Raw genomic sequence first — 26465 nt, 5'->3', positions numbered from 1 at the left:
ACGGCCAGACCTGCCAAAAACCCGTGAGGGTTGATAATGAAATACCCTTTTCATGGATGACTGCGCCTTGTTTAGCGTGGCGTATAGGTTTACATGCTTATGTAGTTCTTTAATATATGGTTCTCCAAACAATAGACCCTTTGCTTTGGGGCCCAATTCTTTGGTTCCCAAGTCAGCCAGCTTGGCATCCATACGCAGCAGCACTGCTTTTCTACGCTCAGTACAGAGAGATGTATTAGCATTGCCCAGCAGGCAAATAGAGCGTAGTGCCCATTCTCTAATCACAGATGGGTCTAGAGGGCCTTCATTAGATAGGGCTTCATCAGCCAGTAGAAGAATTTTAGCTAGGGGTCCTAGGATATCTAGCATTTTGTCTTGGGTCAGGCGTAGGCTGCGCTCAATGCCCTTCTTTGAATCACGGCCCGATCTGGCCAGATATGTGTGGAGCAGCGTATCAAACTCTGGGGTCACCGCAACTCTATCTGGTAGAGTGGGTCTAGGACATTCTGCTCGTAGTTTTTTAAGGATCTCCCGCTCTAAGGGTCTTCTGATCCAGAAGTGAATATACTGAGCAAGATGGTCTGGTAGTGACCATCCAGATGATCGGGGATATCTAATTTGCCTCGGGTCAAACAGAGGTTGGCCAAGCGCATCCAGGAAAGATTCAGCGTCCCCAGATGGATTCGATCCGGGTATCTCACTTTCAGTTGGGAGATCTCCCATGATGGATTGAGGGAGAGGAGCACCTTTAAAGGGTGCTTCGGGCCAGTCTTCCCCTTCATCTGAGGAGTGGTCAGCCTGCCATTCATCCAAGATGGCTAAGGGGTGTAGGTCGAAGGAGTCTTCCTCCTCTTCCGACAGCGTAGGCTGGATGGAGTGTTTCTCTCTAACATCCGCCTGTTTAGGGCGCTTCGCCGGCTCTTTCCCCTTACGTTTGAGTGGTTCAGGCCCATTCCCTTTCCAATAACGTTTACTGGGTTTGGAAGGGTTTCTATTTATGGAGTCGGACTCCTCCACATCTTCATCAGAATGCGGAGTTTCCGGAATTTTTGGCTCTTTTGAATCCACGGGCAGCATCCGAGCCAGGGCCTTTTCTAGTGAAGCAGCTACAGCTGCGTTAATAATTGCTTGCAAATTTTGGTCTTGATTTGAAGCCTCCATAGCAATAGTGTTGAAACCTATGGGGCAAAATAGGCCAGTGTTAGAATGTATTTAAAGGCCGTCACGGAATATTACAGTTTGTTATAATTCCACATTGCAAGCTGAAACTGGGGGTCACCCAGTAATAAATCACCTCAGGGAATACTTTTTCACACCCGTATAGAGGTATAGTGGCACAGACAAAGCGGGCCAATCATGGGCTGTATAAACAGACAGCAATCATATTTAATAGTTCATCAACCTTATACATATGAATTGTGTAAATTTGAGATGTATTAATCATAAATTATATATGTGGAATTGTTCAAAATAAGTATTTGAGAAATATGATTCCAGTTATATAGGAATAAATTGGTTTTAAATCCCAGTAAAACAGATGTAATATAAACTTCTCCCCAAGGTGGAGCAAGACAGAGGTAAAGCTGTACCAGTATTAGTGGTGAAAACTTCCTTCATTAGTGAGGGAAATATGCAGGGAAAATATATATAACCTTAATAATATAAGTCAATGACGTTGATGTATTGAACTTGTGTAATGGAATCTGACCGCTGTGTAAAGCGGTATAATGGCCGCCGCATGGCCGGAGGAAAAAAGCAGATCGCGGCTCCAAGAAAATGGCCGCCGCGATCTCGCGCGTGTGCACTAGAGAGGAAGCCGTTTGGATCCCGCGGGGGAGCGCGAGATCCAAGATGGCCGCCGCGCGCACTGAGGACCGTTGGAGGCGTTCTCCACAGTCCGAAAAGCCCGGGAAAACGGGGCGAGAATGCCGCCGAATAAAACCGGGCTGGAGTGAAGGTAAAACGAAATGAAATGAAATAATGAGTAAAAAACTTTACACAATAAATAAATAAGGAAATACTTAACAAAATAGTTATATAAGGAAAGAGAAAAATATATAAACAAAAGATAAAATAATATGTAAATAGATAACAGTGAAGGAGTATGACAGAAAAAATTAATAGATAAAATAATAGTAAAACCACAGAAACCCACAGAAGTAGGAGACAGTGGCACTCTGACCTGTACTGGTGTGAAGCAGCAAAGAAAGAGGAAATGACATCACTGGGAGGGACAAGGGATACCTTGTTATCTCTTTTTTCTGATTGGTTACCTTGTTACTAAGTAAAAAAGTGCTGCTGTGAAGCTTAAGTAAAGAAAGTCTTAAGCAAATACGAAGCCTCCTGTCATGTTATAAAATTGTGTGCATCTAAAGCAGATTGCTATTGTGCCAATAGTATGCCTCTAAAGCTGATTGCCATGGTGTTCACTTTTTAAAATATGCATTAAAAGCAAGTGGGTCTCGAAAAATTACCATTTTGAAAAGTGGGTCTCGGCCCATAAAAGTTTGGGAAACCCTGCCCTAGTGTATCAATGCAATGTTTTGTGGACCCAGGACATACTTGAAAACAAGAGAAATTCCAATATGTATTTCCTGGTAAAATATTTTATAAATAAATACTGCCCTCTCAGTGAGCTTGTAATGGCACACATTTACATACTGCCCTTCCCTGGAAGGGCTCTTAAGAGGTTGGGGTTCATAAGAGGTGTAATTATCAGGCAAATACTGTGATAGCAACCTACCTAAAGCATTACATGTATCACATTGGTAGGAATGTTATCAGATACTCCCACATCTCTTAAACCCTTCTTTGCTCCCCATTTCTAATACACTAATGCGATTGGCACTGCAGGACATACTCCCCTAAATCCTTAAAGGTCTGGCCAGGAATGATGTCCTTAGAGTGAACTAACTCTGGATTCACATAAGTCATATCTACCCCTATGTCCCTGAGTCACACAGTTACCTTAGTTCCCACAGAGACAAGAGTGCCCTATTTGTCCTTTTGAGCATTTGGTCCCTCCCTATAAACCTGCAAAATAAGCAATAAACTTATCCACACTTAAACCTTATCCACACCTTATTGATATCATTACTTTCCTTGAGAGGTCCAATCAAATTCTTCTCATAGCATCTGATTAGACCATTCTCGCCAGCTCTGAATGTATGTGTGCACTCTGAGTTCAGAGAAAAACCAAAACAGATGCACATTAATCAATGCAGGGAGGTGCGGACAGTAAGGAGGGCTGAATTAAGGAAGGGATGGTAGGGACATGGCAGCTTCCAATTACAGACACGTGAACATGGTACCAGTTCATTGTGCTGATGACAGATATATTTTTTGCACAGAGCCAAAAGTAGGAAGTGCAAATTGCAGTGGCGATATTGCTTACAGTACACACATTTTTACCATCTGCCATCCATCCGACGGTTGATTTCTCCTTGCAGGTGCCATGACACTTTGCGTGCGTTCCATGTGTGACTTACTAACATCATCCATGTGACCATCGCTTCCATTTGCAGCTCAGCTGGCACGTCCATATGTTCCATTCCAGAACGAGGCTCATAAGTCATCACTGTGCCAACCAAATAGTCATAAGAGTCCAGTTCAGTAACTGTTAAGCAATAGGAGGTCCTTGATTCTACTTAATAGATACCACTGCCAGTGTTATGTAGACAAGGGTCCATATATTCAAATATTAGTAATAAAACAAACAGACATATACCCAAATTATTATATAAATTTCATAATCATAATAGGACAAAGTCCAGCAATTATATCAAACACCTGTCAAATTGTATTAATCCTAATAAGTCTCTAAAACAATTATTTGTATAATATTTGTTCATATATTACTTGAATACTTATATTTGGACCCAGTATGCTATTTTTCTATAAGTGTCAAAGGGATAGTTAATAACTTCATTAATTAATGCTCATTCAAAAGTACTAGTTTTTTTTGCTTATTTTTTTTTACTGCAAATGATCAATGTGCATTAATCTTTTAAGATAGTGAGTGTTCTTTTCATAATCCCTTTAAGGGGGAACATGTCATAAATATTTTTTCTCTTAAAGTATTTCCCCCCCCTCCTTTACCTTATATCAATAAACCATGATATGTGACTGCAGCGCTGAACTTCTCTCAAGCAGAAATTCTGTACACACAAATCCCTATCACCATGACCATTTCTAAAAGCATACGTGACCATGATGGTTGGAGTAACCCTGTAATGCTAGGTTAGATTTAGGAAAAGTGTAGGATTAAGGGTAGAGGTAAAGTTAGGGAAGACCATGGTTAATGTAAACGAAGGGTCAATGTAAGATTAGGGGTACAGTTGATATTGGGTTAATATGTAATACTTTCCTTTAGTTTCACCTTGTATGTAAACATTGTTAAAAATAAACTAATAAAAAAATGTTTTAATCTTTTTCCATTTCTTACATTTTATTTACACCTATTGTTATGTTAGCTGTACATATGGGATATTAAAATAAATCAATAACTGTCCTTTAAAAACCCAGTATAATCTGTATGAGTGCACTTAAATTATGGTGGAAGAAAAAAACTGTACACATTCTAGGTTTTGTTTTGGTTCAGAAGTTGGACAATTGAAGATTATGCTAGCTTTAGTGTACAGATAATCTTAATTTTAATAATGACAGGAGGCGAGTATTTTGCATAATCTTTCTTTACTATCTCCATAGCAGCAAAGAAAAGAGTGACATAACTTTTAACCAATCACAACATAGAATAGGGTATTGAGGTGTGACCTATGACATAATTTCCTCTTTAAAATTGCGACATCACAAGGTAATAAATGTAGAAATAACAGAACAACTGAAAAGTCCATAGAACAAAAAACTGGAAACTCAATCAGAATAAATTGAACCGGAACAGGTAGAATGCAGATGAAGGCATCTCATTTTCAAACGATGGTCTCCCTAGACCTGATGATAAATCTCCTGATGCGATGATGACGACATCTTGTATGGAGACTTTAATGATTCTGTGTGGCTTCTGGTTAAGCTGAAACGAGAGTATAAGGTGCGTTAGAGTCCAGAAATGATTGTTTAAAACAATGAGTGTCTGTCCCGTAATTCAACTTAATATCGTCTAATAAAATGATAAAAATAAACTAAACGTCCTCCCTTAATGGTGTTAAATAAGTATCTCACCCAAACAGTATATATAGAGAACTATAAGTGAATGAAAATAAGGCATGTAAACAAGAGCTACCGAGTTAGGTATTATACCACCATATGAGAGAGCAAAGTGTTATAAGTAGAAGTGCAGATGAAAGGGAGGGAAGAACGGAAGAGAACAGGGAGGGAAAATACTCGCCTCCTGTCATTATTAAAATTAAGATTATCTGTACACTAAAGCTAGCATAATCTTAAATTTTATCACATGACAGGAGGCTTCGTATTTTGCAATTTCAGCGCTGTGCAAGAAAAGAAAACGCCGGGTTATCAAGAGGACAAAAGTAGAATGTCCTAAAGGTAGATTCTCTGGTCCAGTCCGCCGCTCGTAAAATGTCCGAAAGGGACGCGCCTGCCACATAAGTGGAAGAGGCCGCTGCCCCATGTACGGAGTGTGCTCCGAAAGCTTGGTCAATACCGGCCAGGGATAATAGCCATCTAACCCATCTGGCCAGTGTAGTAACCGAAACCGGCCCATAAGGGCGGACGTAAGAGATGAGAAGCTGATGAGTGGAAGGCTGCCGCAACGTCGCGGTGGCTTCCACGTATTGACGGAGGGTTGAGACCACGCAGAGTTGAGGGTCAGAAGGGAAGAAAGGGTAGAAAACCGAGTGAGAGTTGTACTTAGTGCGACGTGAGATCTGAAAGGTAACACCCACCGGACAGAAGGTAAACGCGTTGGCGTCAAAGGCGCGTACGTCCGATACCCGTCAAAAGGAAACCAGACAAAGCAGGAAGGTGAATTTTGCGGTAAGCTGGCGGAGTGACAGTTCCATGTTGGGAGGCCAATTTCGTAAGAATTGAAGGACCACACCAACGTCCCAAAGTCTAGTATTTGGGTTCCGGGGGGCGCCGTGGGCGCATGCCGCGGAGAAGTCTGCAGATGAGCGGGTCCATACCAACAGGAGTCCCCTGAGTCGGAGTACAAGCCGCTGAGATGGCCGACCGTACCACGTTGATGGAACGGTATGATTTTCTGGCAGTGAAGAGTGAGGTCAGGAATTTCATGATGGAGTGAGTAGGTGCAGTAAAGGGACTGAGGTCCCGTGCCACACACCAACTTGTCCAGGAATGCCATGCTGATAAGTAGCACCTCCTTGTTCCTGGTGCCCATGAATCCCATAGTAGGTCCTTAGTTTCCTGCGATAATTCCTCGGTTCTCCAGGAGCCCCGGAAAGAGTCCAGGCCACAAGGGGCAAGCGTTCCTGCAGGACTAGTGGGTGAGGTAGGCCCAATGGGTTCCTGAGGATGGTTGGGGCATCTGGTAGGGGCATCTTTGATTGAAAGTTCCAGAAGGTCCGGGTACCATGGCTGGCTCTGTCAGAGCGGCGTGATGAGAATTATTCTCACTCCCTGTAGACAGATCCGGTGAAGGACCCTCGTTATCATTGCGAAAGGAGGGAATGCGTAGGCACCGTCCCTTGGCCATTGTTGGAGAAAAGCGTCCGTTGCGAGGCTCTCCGGGTCTGGGAGCCAGCTGAAGAAAACCTCTGTCTGTCGATTGTTGCAGGACGCAAATAGGTCTATGGAGAGAGGTCCCTTCTGTGCATCCAGTAGCGCAAAAATATGAGGGTCTAGCTGCCAATCGCTGGCGTCCCGCCAGTGGCGAGTACCAATCCGCCGTCGTATTGGAGTCTCCTGGTAAGTGCTCTGCCAGCAAGGTGATGTTGCGTGGTAGGCAGTAGTCGAAGATCTCTTTTGTGAGATCCGCCAGTGTTCGAGAACGAGTGCCTCCAAGGCGGTTGATGTATCTGACCGCTGAGAAGTTGTCCATGCGGAGTAGGATGCAGCAGTTGGATCGATCCTTTGCCAGGCTGCGAATGGCGAAGGACCCAGCCAAGAGTTCCAGGCAATTTATGTGCATTGAGAGCTCTTCGGAAGTCCAGACTCCTCCTGTGGAGGTGGTTCCGTCTGTTGCTCCCCAGCCTGAACGACTGGCATCCGATTCCAGCACGAAGTCTGGCTGGTTCCCGAATATGGCCCTGCCATTCCAAGCCTGCATGCAGTTCAGCCACCAGTGTAGTTCTTCTTGAACTTCGGCCGACATTGGAACCGGTTGGTCGTATGTCGGTTGTCTGCGAAGGAAACTTGCCTTGAGGCGCTGCATGGCCCTGTAGTGCAGGGGTCTGGGAAAAATGGCCTGGATGGATGCGGAGAGAAGCCCTACAGTCCGTGCCAGTAATCGTAGGGGTATGGTAGTCCGACGAAGGACTTTTCGGATCTCCCTGCGGATTGCCGTAATTTTGGTAGCCGGGAGGTGGAGAGTGCATGATGTGGAGTCTATTACGAATCCGAGGAATTGAACTGATTGAGCCGGGGTCAATGCGGACTTGGGACGGTTGACAACGAAACCCAGAGAGTCCAAAAGGTGTAGTGTGTTTTCCGTGTGTTTCCGCAGAGTCTCGGCATCCTCGTCGAAGATCAGGATGTCGTCGAGATAGATGATGCATCTTATGCCTTGGGATCTGAGCTTCGCCACTACTTCATAATCTTGGTAAAGCACCACGGGGCCGAACTGAGGCCAAACGGGAGCCAGGTGAACTGCCAGGGAATCCCGTGCCAGAAGAAGCGGAGGTAGGGACGGCTGCTTCTGTGTACCGGAATGGTAAGGTCTTTGAGGTCTTTGAGGTCCAGACGAGTGAACCAGTCGTCACGTCGAAGCAAGTCCCGGAGCAGATGTATACCTTCCATTTTGAAATGACGGTATACCACGTGAGAATTGAGCTCCCTGAGATTGATAACGGGGCGAAATTCGCCGGTTTTCTTCCTGACCAGGAAGATATTGCTGTAGAAACCGGTGGCATCCGGAGCCGGTTGGATGGCACCCTTGGAGCGAAATTCTCGGAGTTCCGCGTCTATGAGGCGGGCGTCTGCCCGTGTAGTCTGGATCGGACGTGGAGGGGCCAGCTGGAGTGGCATCGAGTCGAACTCTATTCGATAGCCCTGCACCGTTTGGATTATCCACGCGTCTGAAGATAGTTCTTTCCAGTTCTGGAAAAAAAGAGAAACACGACCTGCGATATGACAGGAGGTTAGAGGCAGAGTAAGATTCCGACTTACCGTTGGAGAATCTTGCCCGTGAGCGTCCTCGGCTGCCTCGGCCACGATCAGATCCCCTGAATTGGTTGAATCTATGTCGGCTAGATGAATCCGGGTAGAACATTTGCTGAGTCCTTGTTGTACTGGGGCCGGATGGCCAAAAACGGCTGGCGGCACGGCCCCTCTGCCGTCCAGCCCTTCCAAAAACACCACGGGTGTGAGAAACGCAGAAGACTTTCCGCATTGAAGATTGTGCCTTGTTAAGGGATGTGAATATGTTGACCCTTTTATTTAATTCCTTAAGGAAGGCCTCTCCAAATAATTTACCCTGTGCTAAGGGTCCTAATTCCTTGTCCCCCAGTTTGACCAGTTTTTCGTCGATACGGTAAAGTGCTGCTCAGCGCCTCTCCGAAGAGAGGGCTACGTTGGTGTTCCCTAGGAAACAGAAACACCTTTGTGCCCATTCACTCACCGTATCTGGGGTAAAAGTGTCAGCCCTCTCGTAGGCTTCATCCGCCATATCCATGATTCTGGCTAGTGGCCCAATGGCATCTAGCAGTTTGTTTTGCGCTCCTTTAAAACCACGCTCTATGCCCTTGCGCGGATCCCGACCCCCTCGGGACAGGAATGTAGTCATGAGCGGGTCAAATTCGGAGGTGTGCGTCACTTTGTCTGGTAGACTAGGCCGAGGGCATTCGGATCTCATCCAGTTTCTTACTTCCTTGTCCAGTGATTTTCTGAGCCAGAAGTGCATAAACCTTGCCAGATGCTCAGGTGGTGACCATTCTTCCGAACGGGGGTGCCGGATGTTTCTTGGGTCAAACATTTGGAGGCCCGAATCATCAAGGAAAATCTCCATGCCCTCCTGTGGGTTATCCATGGATGTTGCCATGGAATCCTGGGGCTCACCCAGACCCTGTTCCCTTATGAAGTAAGGGTCAGAGTTGGCCGTGGAATCCCTGTCTGAGTCCCCTTGGTCGGAGGCTGCCGCCTGCCATTCATCCAGCACAGCTAGTGCCTGAGTGGGTTCTAAATCTTCCTCACCTGAGGAAAGTTGTGTGAGATCATGGGTAGCATGAACCGTGGCTTTTCTGCGATCAGCAGGGGCTTTCCCTTTAGCCTTGCGTGGGGTTACATTGCCCTTCCAATGGCGTTTTCGCCATAGAGAACATTCCCTGGAGGAGTCAGAGTCTTCGGAGTCCGCTTTATAATGAACCCGTTTAGAGATGGGCCTGGGGACTTCAGAGTCTGTCTGGAGCAACTTGGAAGCGGCTTGTTCCATAGCTGCAGCCACGGCTGCTGTTATCATGGCCTGGAGGTCTGAGGTTTGTGATTCCTCCATTATAAGGAATGAGAATTCAGGGCTCACCTGATAAATTGCGTGAGGGCACTTAGGCACAATAAGTGGAGAGGCCTGGGGACCGGGGTGGTATAGTATCAGGACTAAATAACCTGAGGTTAGAGACCGGTAGGTCGTAGGAAGAGGAGAGGGCTGTTTCACTGGGGCTCACCCAGGTAATCGGAATCCTGCATGAACAGGTCCGTTTAGCAGCATAAAATGGGGGCTCACCCAGGCCAGAATAAGGTACAGACCAACTGGCTAAACGAACCCCAAAAGTAAGGCACTAACCTGGTCCCACTGAGTGAAAAAAGGGTCAAGGATTTCCAATTGCTTGCAGGATTAGCTGGAGCAGAAAAATCAGGCAGTGTTTATCCCTTTAAGATGGCCGGCAGACTGACAGCCTTAGTGTGGGGAGGATAGAACCTCCCCCAGTTTGGGCGGCAAAACTGTAAGCTTGCCGTTCGTATAATTAAACTGCCGAACGTGCGAATTGTAAAATGGATGCGAACGCCTTAAAAGGCGACCGCGTCAAACTGCCGAAAGAAACGAATAGTCAATGTGCAGTCGCACAGAAAAAAACGCGTGCACGCGTCAAACAGGCGAATGTGCAAAAACTACCGAATAAAACGTTCGGTAGAAAACAACCGAAAAATTTGTGCGCGAGCGCACAGAAAAGCCGTTGGCAGAAACAGAGACATGAAGGGAAAGTATAGACGGCAGTGAAGCCGTGAAAGACACCTAGGGAGCCAGTCAAGGTCCCATGGTATACAGATAGGGTAAGAGAAATAATAGGGAAAATATTTAAAGGCACAGTGATAGAGCAAAAGCATGTAAGTGAATAGAATATGTTAAATATAGAGAACACAAAATCTAGTACTTAACTTGTGATGGAGCAGCAAAGAAAGAGGAAATTATGTCATAGGTCACACCTCTTATACCCTTTTCTACGTTGTGATTGGTTAAAAGTTATGTCACTCTTTTCTTTGCTGCTATGGAGATAGTAAAGAAAGATTATGCAAAATACGAAGCCTCCTGTCATGTGGTAAAATTACCTTCATCTTTACAAAGTCAAAACCAATTAATAGGATCCCATTTCATTTTTACTCTTACTAAAATATAGGAGGAGAATTATTATTATCATTATTAACAGAACACCAATATAATATCCAAATATTAGTGGTTTCAAAAAAGCACATGCTAAAATAACTTATTGGTTTGAAAAAGTTACCATTATGTATGTTCAAAATCAGTTTAAAAAAATGTAAATAGGGAGAAAATAATAATTATTATTAACAAAATATACAAAATACAATATGGTAAATGTTTCAATAGCCATAGCATGTCAAATATTTTGGTTACCAGTATAAGTTTAAAATGACTATTAATAAATGAAAATGACAGCAATGGCAATTATCATATTTACTAAATATGGCCAAATATGGTCAGAGTTAGGTCAGCCAAAAACGAATCTGCAGCAATCGGCTGGATGCATTCAGCCTGTGGATTAAAAATCACTGCTTTTGCATCTGAAGCCTATGAAAAGTAAAGGATTTTATAAATTCACAAAACATCAATATTGATAAAATTTGGAACCAAATGCATCCAACAGGATGCACATTCATATATCTTTGTTCATTTTTTTTGCAAGTGAATTGATCATTTGAATTACTATTTGCTCTTGTGCAGTGCTAGCAGCCAGCTGGCAAATAGTGTGAGGGTTAATTATGTGGCAACAATGCTTGCAAAACAGCCGCCACATTAAAAAAATGTAAATAAATAAATGAAGTGACCCTTAATATAAGAGATGTGTGTAAATGCACAAAACATGACAGAGTTGATCTATGCTTCCCACTTGCATGTCCCAGCAGTGATGGGAAATTGTAAAAGGCTATGTGTTCCTATATTTATGTGGATTGAAGTTTCCTATTTTATGAGGATAATGAGCTATCACATTATAGGTTTTAAGCAACACTATGCCCTAACCTGACATGTATATGTACTAAACATAAACAATTAACAACTTGGCAACCATACCAACCCACTCACTAGAAAGGCCCCATGCCATGTAAAATATCAGAGGTACATAGTCCCTCCCATGCCCCAACCCATTGGCATTGAGTGGTGGAGTTTAAATTAAATAATGGGGGTGGGGGAGTATATATCAATGTCCAACACCTCCCCCACCCATGGCCAATTAGTAGAAAATATAAAAAAATAAAAGTGGAAGGACATCCCAATCCCCCTCATTGTAAGGATGTGGGGCTATTAATTTTATACAGGGGTGACCTAGTGTCCCCACCCGGCCCCCACTTAAGGGCAGGAGTTGGGGGTTCTAATAAATTATACTGAAGACATGCCAACATTTATGATGTTGTGCCTTCTAGGTGACTAGGATTCCTAAATTCCCTAGCCACAACACATTAAAATTAAGCATCTCTACCTACCTCTTATCCTAACAATAGTAAGGGGAGGCATTAAACTAATTACTATAAAATTAAAAGTTACACTTACCATCAGAAATATTCCTTTCTTCTTTTCCTCACTCCCAAAAAGGCAAAATTAAAATTATGTGATAGAATATCAACCAAAATCCCAGGCTATGCAATATTAACCAGAGTACTGTGATTGGTTGACTTATAAGCACTCTGGCAGTCAAATGTAAGCTCCCTCAAGACTATTATTAAGGTGAAGAGGGCAGATAGAGTTAATTTAGGGAGGTGGATAGGGCCATGGGGACACCTAGCCATCCTGGGGTTAACCAGGCCACTATTTGGTGGTATAGACAATAATATGTCCACCCTCATGTTTTATTATTTAGAGCTCCCACCCACAACACATGGGTGGAGCTGGGGTGGGGACAAATTAACTGGAGAAAGTATTGCTTTCACTTCAAATAATGCAAAGCCTCTTTATAGTAGTCATCAGCATTAAATATTACCACTGTCCCCCTCCCCGGCCTGCCTATAAAGATGTCACCTTATTGCCTTCCAAACTTTAAAGCTCTCTTTTCTTCAAGGTATGAATTCCAACACCTATGCTTTATTCTCTTGACCAAAATTGTAAGATATTACAGCCCTCTCTCCTTAAAGTTTTCAGATCAGAAATGGCACACACATCTTGAAATGTAATATCTTCCAAATAAGTATTGGGGGAACACCAGGTATACTCTTTTCATCACTTCTCTTACCTCGAAATCATGACGAAAGTTTGAAAAATGTTGTTTCAAAATTAGCTATCTTACAATCTATTAACATCCAGGAGAGTATCAAATAACCTAAAATCATTTAAAGGGACACTCTGAGACCAGTGGTTACTCTACTTCGAAGCAGGGGAGTTCACCTTATAATATACTTGGACGATATCCTCTTAATAGCACAGGATCCTCACCTACTTCACGAACACCTGTCTTGAACGATGACCCTTCTGGGCAACCTAGGTTTCTGATCAATTGGGAAAAATCAGTTCTCAAACCTTTTCGATCTATAGAATTCATGGGATTCACCATAGATTCCATGTGTGGAGCACTCCTACTGCCTCAATCCAAGATCAAGTCTATAAATGAAGAAATTGTCACATGTAAGTCTGACCTATCCTGACCTTGAGACAATTGGCAAGAATCATCAGCTTTATCTCAGCATTGATTCAAGTCATATTTCCCAGCACTACAGTGCTCTTCAATGCCTACCTTTGCTTGGGTAACTCATATTCAGACTCTGTTCCTCTCGACTGCACAGCCAAAGAGGAACTCCAATGGTGGCTACAACACATGGAGGCATGGAACGGGTGAGCAATCTTTGGCACCACTCCGGACTTCGTTGTAGAATCAGATGCAAGTACACTTGGATTGGGCACGTGCTGCAGGCCTACCTCCACTGGGGGGAAATGGTCCATGGAAGAATGGAGAATACATATAAATTGCCTCGAATTACTGGCCGTCTCATTTGCCCTACAGAGCCTCGTGGGTGTCTCGACCAACTGCTCCATCCTATTGCGCATTTACAACATATCAGTGGTTCACTACATCAACCATCTTGGGTGTATGAAGTCGACAATCTTAACAGACCTGGCAAAGGAATTCTGGCAATTCTGCCTGGATCGCAATATCTTGGTTTAGGCGGAATACCTGCCGGGAATGTCCAACATAGTGGCGGATTGGATCTCCAGAAACCTGCGGGATACCAGTGGGATATTCGCATCTCACTTGAATTCACAACTACTGAAAATTTTCAGTTGGAGATCAGATCCAGAAGCCCTGGCATCAGATGCCTTCTGGCAACCATGGTTGAAAAGGGTGCCATTACACTTTTCCATCATTCTCTCTGATTGCCCGGACTCTACAATGCCTCAGGTGTTCTCAGAAATCCTTGATCCTCATAGCCCCATTTTGGATAGCTCAACCATGGTTCTCTACACTCGTGGAAATGACCATGGATTACCCAAAACTACTTCTGATTTTCTACGACCTCCTGCTGGACCCCAAGGGGAACTCACATTCCCTTCAAACTACTGGCATGGCTCCTTTACAGAGATTCTGTTTAGTCCCAAATGTTCAAGAGCAACTCTGGCACCGGGAACAAGGAAATCCTACCTCCATACCTGGAACTCATGGAATGGTTGGTGCATAAACATGTGGATCCCATTTCTGCTCCTGTAAGTTATGTCTTGGGCTTCCTCACTTCGTTTTTTGAACGCGGACTGGCGTACCATATTATAAACCTACAGGGAGTGCAGAATTATTAGGCAAATGAGTATTTTGACCACATCATCCTCTTTATGCATGTTGTCTTACTCCAAGCTGTATAGGCTCGAAAGCCTACTACCAATTAAGCATATTAGGTGATGTGCATCTCTGTAATGAGAAGGGGTGTGGTCTAATGACATCAACACCCTATATCAGGTGTGCATAATTATTAGGCAACTTCCTTTCCTTTGGCAAAATGGGTCAAAAGAAGGACTTGACGGCTTCCGGTCGGCGACTCGAGGTGATCGGACGCACTACTCTGGAGCTCCGCGACAAAATCGGAGAAATCTCGCCTACTTAACGCCAAAATCACCACCGCTCCTTGCAAGCACATACCCCACAAGCCAAATGGGACGCAAGCATAAGAAGAAGGCGGCAGATGTAACAACCCCGGGGCTCACAATCGGGGAAATGTGGAGGAGAGCATGTGGCCCGAGTGAAGCCAATATGGCGGCGCTCCACGGTGGCTGCATGGACCTCTCGGATGATTATTCTGAGGAAGCAGAGGAGGAATACCTCCCACCTTCAGACCCGAAACCACAGAAACCCTCCAGCAACACGAGAAAAGACCCTGATGCCGACCTGGTGACCACGGGGGTGCTTAAGGCCCTCCTGGCAGACCTGCAAAGCAATATCCTCACGGATGTCACGGCCCTAAGGGGTGAACTGCGAGGTCTGACAGGCCGCATCTCTGTGCTAGAGGCCTCCTCTCAGGAACACAAGAGCACCATCGCTACCCTGCAAAGTGACCTGCGGGAACTGCACCGCAAGAATGCGCTGCTGGAACGGCGCCTAGATGCCCAGGAGGACGCGAAGAGGCGATTCAATATCAAGGTCAGGGGACTGCCAGAGGAGCTACCGGAGACAGAAGTTCCGCGCACGGTCAAACGCCTTCTGACCAGCATACTGCCTCCAGGTACTACTGCACCTATTGAGCCCACAACTATATTCAGGGTCCCAAAATCGGCCAAAGCCCCTACCTCAGCCACAAGGGACACCATCCTTACCTTTCGTAATGGAGCAGACAGAGCGTCGGTCTTTACCGCCCTCCGGGGAAAGACCCCCCTGCAATTTGAGAGTAAGAAGCTAACTTTCTACGGAGACCTGTCAGGGGGCACCTTGGCATGGCGCAGGTCACTCCGACCCCTCACCATTACGCTTCAGCAGCAAAACATTCCATATCGCTGGCGGACCCCCAACTCACTCCATGTGCACCACGGGGAGATAACCCACAAGATCCATGACCCGCTAGATGCAGCGGAACTACTACAGACCCTGGGCCTCACATGGGACTCACTCCTCCAGGCGGGCCCCGCAACCTCCACCACACCGACTCACAGTTGGAATCCAGCGGGCAGTGCCCCATTTGTACCCCGAAACCTTACACCAGTTACATACGCCGCAGTAACCACATAAACCGAACTGAGGCGATCCAAGTTCGGATCTAAGCAAGTCTCACACATATATTGTTCTGTTGTGTGAAATCTATCGTTTAAACAAAATGCAGTAACTACAAATGCCATGCTGATGTTACACATATCACAAATGCCCTTGCCCAAGATGTAGTGGCCTCATAAGTTTACAAGCTGACGTCTTTTTCAGCTTGACCATACTCACTTGAGAATGTGTAGTAAATCCCAATGTCCACACCCATCTCACACCCTCATAGCTGAAGGTTAACCTTGTGCGCACTTAAACATTCACAGGTCTAGATAACACACACCATACATGCGCACAATTATTCCATATAATCAGACATACATGAATAGCCTGCAACATCACTACTTACCTAGGGATGTATGTGATAGCAGTACACCTCTGTTGAAGACCACCTTTATGATGTCAGTTAGAACAGTTAAAGTTTAATCTATTGATTTACCACTAAAAACTGACATGAGTTTACCATGTCATCTCTCTGCAACATGCCTAAATCTATGTCTAGCATGTTCTCACACAAATACTAAAACGTGCAGAACCCAAGTACCAAATTGAATGCTTGTTGCCTGTTTAAAACATGCTGTTGTGGCACTTTAAATATGCCTGTATCTTTCTTGCACAGTTAATAGTGTGTTAATAGTGTACTTCTGCAAAAGCACGCAACAATCTCTTTCCCTGTAACGTTAAGGTTGTTTGATTATGCTTAAGGCTTAACCCATAGATTCATAACGCAAAACTCTACTATATTCGTTGACAACGTAAAACGTGTGTAACTATAAATACTAACCTATGCTGGGAATAACATGAATAATAGTGTATTCCTGCAACTAAAGCATGCAACAGTCTATTTTTCACTGTAATGTTAAGCTAGATTGAATGTGCTTCATATTTAACCTATAAACGAAAGCCAGCACCAGTCCATTCTTTCACTGTAACGGTAAAACTTGATTGAATATGTTTAATGTTTAACCTATAGAATCATAACTTTAACCCATGAAAATGTATCTACACCCAAGCAACGACCCTAGCCTAACCTAGAATAACACTTGACGGTTCAAACGTTGTACATCATAATTATGCTATATCTTGTATTATCTATGTTCCTATCTTGTAAAAAAAAAAAAAGTGCAGTACCTCATGACTACCTGTGCCAAATGTATAACACGATATGTTGTGATGAACAAGCCTCTGTATACAACTGTATTTAAACCTGCACTCAAAAATAAAGAATTAAAAAAAAAAAAAAGAAGGACTTGACAGGCTCAGAAAAGTCAAAAATAGTGAGATATCTTGCAGAGGGATGCAGCACTCTTAAAATTGCAAAGCTTCTGAAGCGTGATCATCGAACAATCAAGCGTTTCATTCAAAATAGTCAACAGGGTCGAAAGAAGCGTGTGGAGAAACCAAGGCGCAAAATAACTGCCCATGAACTGAGAAAAGTCAAGCGTGCAGCTGCCAAGATGCCACTTGCCACCAGTTTGGCCATATTTCAGAGCTGCAACATCACTGGAGTGCCCAAAAGCACAAGGTGTGCAATACTCAGAGACATGGCCAAGGTAAGAAAGGCTGAAAGACGACCACCACTGAACAAGACACACAAGCTGAAACGTCAAGACTGGGCAAAGAAATATCTCAAGACTGATTTTTCTAAGGTTTTATGGACTGATGAAATGAGAGTGAGTCTTGATGGGCCAGATGGATGGATTGGTAAAGGGCAGAGAGCTCCAGTCCGACTCAGACGCCAGCAAGGTGGAGGTGGAGTACTGGTTTGGGCTGGTATCATCAAAGAAGAGCTTGTGGGGCCTTTTCGGGTTGCGGATGGAGTCAAGCTCAACTCCCAGTCCTGCCAGTTTCTGGAAGACACCTTCTTCAAGCAGTGGTACAGGAAGAAGTCTGCATCCTTCAAGAAAAACATGATTTTCATGCAGGACAATGCTCCATCACACGCGTCCAAGTACTCCACAGCGTAGCTGGCAAGAAAGGGTATAAAAGAAGAAAATCTAATGACATGGCCTCCTTGTTCACCTGATCTGAACCCCATTGAGAACCTGTGGTCCATCATCAAATGTGAGATTTACAAGGAGGGAAAACAGTACACCTCTCTGAACAGTGTCTGGGAGGCTGTGGTTGCTGCTGCACGCAATGTTGATGGTGAACAGATCAAAACACTGACAGAATCCATGGATGGCAGGCTTTTGAGTGTCCTTGCAAAGAAAGGTGGCTATTTTGGTCACTGATTTGTTTTTGTTATGTTTTTGAATGTCAGAAATGTATATTTGTGAATGTTGAGATGTTATATTGGTTTCACTGGTAAAAATAAATAATTGAAATGGGTATATATTTGTTTTTTGTTAAGTTGCCTAATAATTATGCACAGTAATAGTCACCTGCACACACAGATATCCCCCTAAAATAGCTATAACTAAAAACAAACTAAAAACTACTTCCAAAAATATTCAGCTTTGATATTAATGAGTTTTTTGGGTTCATTGAGAACATGGTTGTTGTTCAATAATAAAATTAATCCTCAAAAATACAACTTGCCTAATAATTCTGCACTACCTGTATACAGATCAGCCATCTCAGCGGGTCATCAGGGTTGGAACAGATTTCCATCAGGTAAACATACTTTGGTATGTCGACTCCTTCATGGCATCAGATTTGCACGCCAACCATGTTCTAGATATTCCTCCTTATGGGGCGTCGGACTTGTTCAAAGACTTTTTAAAAATTGGCCTCAGAATAATAATAATAAATGCCAAACATTGTTACATAGGGGAATATTCACTAAATGCCAAACATTGTTATATAGGGGAATATTCACTAAATGCCAAACATTGTTATATAGGGGAATATAACAATGTTTGGCATTTAGTGAATATTCCCCTATATAACAATGTTTTGCATTTAGTGAATATTCCCCTATATAACAATGTTTTGCATTTAGTGAATATTCCCCTGTATAACAATGTTTGGTATTTAGTGAATATTCCCCTGTATAACAATGTTTGGCATTTAGTGAATATTCCCCTGTATAACAATGTTTGGTATTTAGTGAATATTCCCCTGTATAACAATGTTTGGCATTTAGTGAATATTCCCCTGTATAACAATGTTTGGCATTTAGTGAATATTCCCCTATATAACAATGATTTGCATTTAGTGAATATTCCCCTATATAACAATGTTTTGCATTTAGTGAATATTCCCCTATATAACAATGTTTGGCATTTAGTGAATATTCCCCTATATAACAATGTTTTGCATTTAGTGAATATTCCCCTATAGTCAACCGCTCAGGGGTGGGGGCCAGGTGGGGCCAGTAGGTCCCCCTTATTGTTTTTTTTAGGGCCCCCACCCACCGCTCAGGGGTGAGGGCTGGGGGGGGACAGTAGGTCCCCACCTTATTGTTTTTTTAGGGCCCCCACCCGCCGCCCAGGGGTGGGGGCCGGGGGGAGGACAGTAGGTCCCCCCTCATTATCATTATGGCCCCCACCCGCCACCCAGGGGTTGGGGCCGGAGAGGGGGAGGACAGGAGGTTCCCCCCTCATTATCTTTATGGCCCCCACCCGCCACCCAGGGGTGGAGGCCGGAGAGGGGGAGGACAGTAGGTCCCCCCTCATTATCTTTATGGCCCCCACCCGCTGCACAGGGGTGGGGGCCTGGGGGGGAGGACAGTAGGTCCCTCCCCTCATTATCTTTATGGCCCCCACCCGCTGCACAGTGGTGGGGGCCTGGGGGCGAGGACACTAGGTCCCCCCCATTATCTTTATGGCCCCCACCCGCCGCCCTGGGGTGGGGGTCGCGGGGGGGAGGAGAGTAGGTCTCCCCCCCTCCCTTAAATCACTATTGTGGCCAGAAAGAGTCTCTGTGGGTTTTAAAATTTGCCTGCCTATTGAAGTCTATGGCGGGTCGCCCGGTTCACCCGGTTCGCGAACATTTGCAGAAATTCGCGTTCACGGTTCGCGAACCGAAAATTTTATGTTCGTGACATAACTAAATATAACACTTTAGATTTCACTTTTTCTTGGATGAATTGTATTTAGAGATGGTTTAAGATGGTATAAATTAAGTGTGGTTTGGGGGGGGGGAGTTCACATTGCTTGATAAAGACATTGCTGTTTTGCCAATTAAGGAATTTCATATTTTCAGAATAAGGAGAGCTGCACAGGTTTTACACACAGGTAGAATCATGGAACACCACATTTTGAATAGATTCAAGAAGAACTTCAGACATTTACAGTGTATATTAATCAAACAATAACATTGCAATATTCCTGTCTTACTGACTATTATCAAATGTTATATGCACTATTTTAACATAATTGAGGTAGATACCTTAGCTAAATGTGCTTCATATGGGAGGTATGAATTTCCTGAGGTAACAGTATAAAGGCATATACATAGACTTGGTGAGTTTAAATGAGCTAACATAAAGTAGCATAAAGTAATGAGCAAGCAGAAAAAGAGATAAGGCATCAAGTGGAATAATATACTACATAATATTTACTCCTCGTGTAGTATAGATAACGTTTGGCCCAGACCCCAGCAGGACCTGACAACATTGTCTCTCAATATCTTTGTTAAGGGTTGTTACTTTGTACTCCAAAGCATAGTAGACCAAGAGAAGTCCTTAAAGAAGGAAAGGTCTGAGCCTTCAAAATGGTATGTAAATCACTGTTTTCTCAAAAGTCACCATACGGGGCTTTTGGTGACTTAGGGACCAGATAATGATAGTCCATTTGTATGGCTTTGGCTTTAGAGCATAATAACATGGAGCTAAACATCCTACAGAGGTAGTGAGATACCTCAGTGTCTGTGATGTTTTCAGGGATGCCGCAAACCCTCAGGTTTCATGCAACTTAGAGTCCTCCAGCATAACTATCTTGCTCTATATAGTAAGACTGGTCTGCATTAGCTTGTCTATCTTGGCTTGAAAATCCCCTTGCTTGTGATGTTGCTGTAGTCCTTCAGTGCCTGCAGTCAGGCTGTCATAGCTCCCAAGCCTTCTTGAACCAGCACAGTGAAGGCCATCAGCTCAGTCAGCAGGTTCTCAATGTCAGCTTTACTGACAGGTAAGTGCTCCAGACCGAAGTTAAGGATTGCCCGTTGGACACTGGTACATGATCCATGTGAGTAGGGCTCTCACTTAGTTAACCTCACCTGGCAGAGTACAGAGAGTTTTCATGTTTGTTCTCCTCGATGCACAGGTGCTATCTAAGAAGGCCAAAGCTCCAGAGTAACTTGAAGCAAAGCCCAAATCCTTTGGATGAAGAGGCTGCATACTCTTACAAAGATTGGTTTTCTTTCCCATAGCTCATGGTTGATGTGTGGGTGAGTTTGAGACATTTTCAGTACAGTTAGGCTTGTAATTGTGAAATATCTCTTAGGAGCTCCAAGCACATAAATCTACATACACCGTTTAGTGGCCAGCTCGACCCACTGCTATCATAACCTGAGAGTAAAATAAGTTATTTTGGTTGATTTCCTAGAATACTAATTTCTATACATCTGAATGTACAACAGAAAAAAGAGTAACAGACTGGAAAAGAATACTTATCCAGTTTAAAATGCAACCTTTATAACAATTATATATAAATGAGTAAGATGTGAAAATATTATGCACAATGTTGCAAAAAATAAAAATGCATATACAGAGATAATTGTAGTCAGATAAATGTGTTTTTTTTATTCTGGTAACAGGAATTTAAATGTTATTGTCTCACGTGAGGAAGATGAACAAAATTAAGCACCCAAAATGTAACTCCCTCTCTATCTTGTAATAGCCCCACCTACTGGTTGTATTGCTTATATTTATACTTTTCTATTGCTGCTGCATCATCTGAAACTCACATAAAAGCAAAACTGACTTACAACAAATATATTTCAAATATGGAACACAGTGCTAGATCATTATATTTTGATGCGTAATCCTTTTCAATGAGACATGTCTGCATATAGCAAATTACCCTATACAGAGGGAATACAATTTAAAAAAATGTTTAAAAGGAGTAGCACTATGAATGGGATATCAATGTAAAAATGTTTATACATATCGTCATTTTATTATATTATGATATAATAGTGACCACCAGGAGAAATCCAGTTGTGTAGTAGAGCAGGTGATAGTGAAGTACATTAGGGGCATATTAACAAGTTCCTTACTGCCCTGTGATTTAAATCCCCATGGGATGCACCAAAGTTGAATGCTTGAAGCTCCTCCTGTAAGACATAGATCCACCAAGAGCATGGTTGTGTAAGAACTGCAGTTCCACAGGTCTTGCCGATCAAACATAGATATAGCTTCTCGTGTTAAAAGTTGATTCACCAGGAGATCGTAGTAATAAGGTGTTGAGTAAAATTGAATAAACCCATTGGGCGCATATAGTAATAAGATGTTCAAGAAATCACTTGATAATTCACCATATGAGATGCACTAAGTAATTCCCTGCCATCAGTGGGTATACGCAGCCTGCAAAGCAGCAAGTCTACGTGCTTCATCTGCAAATGGACATTATCAAGACTGAATGTCATGAAAGGAATTGCTCTTCATTTTATATGAAGTGGTTAAATTGTTAGCACGGTCCTTCTGTGTAACGATGTCCATATGTATGATCATTACTTATAAAGGCTCCACATACAGATATAATGCCCCTGCAGACCTAACCGTGCACATATCGCAACATCATAAAAAAAACAGATGTTTTGGAACAACATATATGGATACAGTTGTTGCAAACATGATAGCACTAAGATAAGACGGGTTGGATAGAACATAGACACCATTCTTGCAGAGGGTCGTAAATATCTTATGCGAAGATCACAGAGTGAGGGGGGAGAGAGAGAAAAAAAAACAAGTGAACAGAGCAGAAGATGGTGCTAGACGGGGGGAGTATTAATATAAAGAATGCATTAATTCCCATCCAAGAGTTACAGGATATGCATGTGTACGTGTGTCTGTGTATGCTGGATGAATCTGTCTTACGTGTTTCGTAGGAGGATGCCCTACTTCATCAGAGACATGATGAAGTAGGGCATCCTCCTACGAAGCGTGTAAGACAGATTCATCCAGCAGGATACAGAATCAGACAGCGATTACCAGCAGAGTTCATTCTTCCATGCAGGACCTTTGGTAGCACCTGGGGACCGAGATTGTCTCCTCTGCATGTCCCCTGAAGTGAGGTTTCTGTCGGGACGTACACCCAGACTCCCGCCGTCCTCACTGGCAGCCGAAATACAGGCGACCAAGCTGTCAACATAATCAGGTCCATCCTTACCCCATGCAAAGTTCCTTGCTTACTTTTAACTTGCATAAGACTGGTAATACCTTTATGAACTATTTCTGATCTGTATTTTTGCACTTTTAATATTTTTTTCCATTTCCAGTTCAATAAACTGTTTTTTTTAATACATAGATCCAGTTTCAGTATTGCTTCAGTCCATGGTGATACATTGTTGGTATTACAAGAGCAAACAGTTCCACATACTGTGTTGCTAAATTACATATATACATTTACCTTTGATGTTACAAAGTATATTATTTGGAACAGACATCATCTACCCTATATTGCATTAGGGATAGAGATACCTGCTCTACACATATATTGGTTGCACTCAGATCCATTTAGTACATTTAAAATATTCTATTTTTAATTTCATTCTTTTATCTGTTTTTTTTTACATTCTATTTCTCCCACTTGTATTTATTATTATTTTTATGCACTTGCCCTCTTTTTTCTACTCCTTATCTTTTACTACTCTTATTTCTTTCTATTATATTTATATTTTCTGATTTTATCCATTTTTCTCTCTCATCCACTTTTTATTACCAATCCCTTATTGCAAAGACACAGTACCTAGTTTTTATTTCTATTGATTCTTCTGTTTTATTGTAATTTATCTTTTGCGATTTTGAGCCATTATCACAAGCCAGCTCCTGGATTTTACACACTATTCTTTTAGAGTGTTCCCATTTGCCTTTTTATATAGGTTTTTAGTGAATCCCTATTATTTCCAGTTGTAGTGACTTAGTGTTAGTCAGACTCCCTCCCTCCTGTGTGTTACATTAGGTATACCAGTACGTGTTTTTTCACAAGTGCACATACACCTATTCACATATTCATACATGTATGCATGTATATATACACTTTATACATACACACACACATATAGTTACATAGTTACATAGCTGAAAAGAGACTTGTGTCCATCAAGTTCAGCCTTCCTCACATTTGTTTTTTGCTCTTGATCCAAAAGAAGGCAAAAAAAGAAACAGTTTGAAGCACTTCCAATTTTGCAACAAACTAGGAAAAAAATTCCTTCTTGGCCCCAGAATGGCAGTCAGATTTTTCCTTGGATCAAGAAGCTACTACCCTACATTGAAAAAATTATATACTTGAATATTCTGTTTTTGCAAGTATGCATCTAGTCGCTGTTTGAACATCTGTATGGACTCTGATAAAACCACTTCTTCAGGCAGATAATTCCACATCCTTATTGTTCTTACAGTAAAAAAAACGTTTATTTGCCTTAGATGAAATCTTCTTTCTTCCAGTCTAAACGCATGACCTTGTGTCCTGTGTAAAGCCCAGCTTGTGAATAGATTTCCACACAATGGTTTGTATTGCCCTGAATATATTTGTATAATGATATCATATCCCCTCTCAGGCGATGTGTTTCTAACTTAAAGAGGTTTAAATTTGTTAACCTTTCTTCATAGCTTATATGTTCCATTCCTTTTATTAATTTTGTAGCCCACCTCTGCACTTTTTCTAATGCCATAATATCCTTCTTTAGAACAGGTGCCCAAAATTGCGCAGCATATTCGATATGTGTTCTTACCAGTGATTTATAAAGAGGCAAAATGATATTCTCACCCCGAGAATGAATGCCCTTTTTCATGCCTTCGCCACTGCTGATTGACATTGTACATTGTTGCATAGTTTGTTGTCTATAAGAATTCCCAGGTCCTTTTCATGTGTTGTTATCCCTAATTCACTTCCATTAAGGGTATACGTTGCTTGTGCATTCTTTACGCCGAAGTGCATAACTTTGCATTTTTCAACATTACATTTTATCTGCCATTTGAGTGCCCAGTCCCCCGGTCTATCTAAATCCCTCTGCAGCAAAGTAATATCTTGCTCACGTTGTATTATTTTACAGAGTTGTGTGTCATCTGCAAACACTGAAACATGCGCACACACACACACATACATACATGTATGCGCATACACATAAATACATGAACAGATATACAAGTACATACACACAAACACATATGCATACATGCACATGGACTAATATAAACAAATATAAATGCACGGTCAAATATATAGGTATTCATGCATACAAGTATTGGAAAGCAGAGGTCTATGAACAGTACTTTGTATATTGATAGAATAAACATATTGGAATGCATTTTAGCATGTTGATACAAATGACAGAACAGCCAGATAATGATAGGGGAGTGTTCATGTAAAGTGTTGGTAGTGGGACAGGAAACCCAAATCAATATTTAGTCCTCTATTCTTGCTGTTAAACAATTTGATAATTCTGGCTTCAAATGTTTTTCTTTCTTGGGTATTCTTAAAACTTCCTTTCAGTATTTTGATTTTTAAGTCCTTCATTGAGTGGCCAGACTGGGTAAAGTGGTGTCCTACAGGAGTGCAGTATGATTCTTATTTGTGGTGTTTAATGGAGTGTCTGCGCATATTAATTCTGCCATTTCATTGCTGGGTGGATTCCCCAATGTAGCATCCTAGGTGGCATTCCGTGCATTGAATCATGTATACCACATTGCTGGATGTGCAGAAGTATGAACCTAATGTTGTAGGTTTTATTGCTGTGTGTGGCTGTGTTGTCTGTGCATATGTGCTGGCACTGAGTAGTCATGTTGTCTTTATTCTTCCCATCAGTGGGTAGCTTCCTGTTGATTATTTTTTGTTGGAGGTTTGGTGGTTGTCTGAAGGCCAAAATGGGTGTTTCAGAGAATAGTTTTTCAGAGTATCAGCTTCTGTTAACATTGGTTGCAGGTCTTATAATATACACATAGTATCCTTAAATGCATATTAATATATGACCTATAATATCCACTAGTGTAAAAGTAGGATTGACAAACATGTGCATATATATATATATATATAGACCAAATAATATACATACATATATAAAAGGAATACAAAAAATACAAGTTGTTTTATTAGTATAGATAGTGAGATCTAAATGTCCAAAAAGACTATACAGTTAGAGACACATAACTCTGTCTACAATCATATGCAGTAAGATGTCAAATTCCCATAAAAAAAATCCATAATCTCATTAGGTCCCCCTTGGGATAGAGAACATCATCTTAAGTGTTAGATGTTACATCCCAACGACTGGGAATTCACTGAAGCCCCATTAGTTCCAATTGATTTAAATCTGAATGATGGTGTTGTCTAAAGTATAGGGCTATTGTAGTTTAAATTCTAAAATTTCTAACAGAAGCTCTTTGTTATATAAGTCCCCATTTAAGAGGTCTGGAGGTTTGTCCAACATACTGTAACCCACATGAACATGGAATACAAATTAATTGTTACATAGTGGGTCACAGTATGTCGGTTAAGGGAGGTATTGAAAACAGAATAATTGTTAGGCTTTTCAATTATCAAAGAAAGACCGGAACTCAATTGCATGTTCAACTCTTTATTAAGTCACTAAAGTTGA

This window comes from Pelobates fuscus, chromosome 1 (assembly GCF_036172605.1).
Source record: "Pelobates fuscus isolate aPelFus1 chromosome 1, aPelFus1.pri, whole genome shotgun sequence".
NCBI classification, from domain to species: Eukaryota; Metazoa; Chordata; class Amphibia; order Anura; family Pelobatidae; genus Pelobates; species Pelobates fuscus.
Note: the sequence above shows the minus strand (reverse complement) of the source record.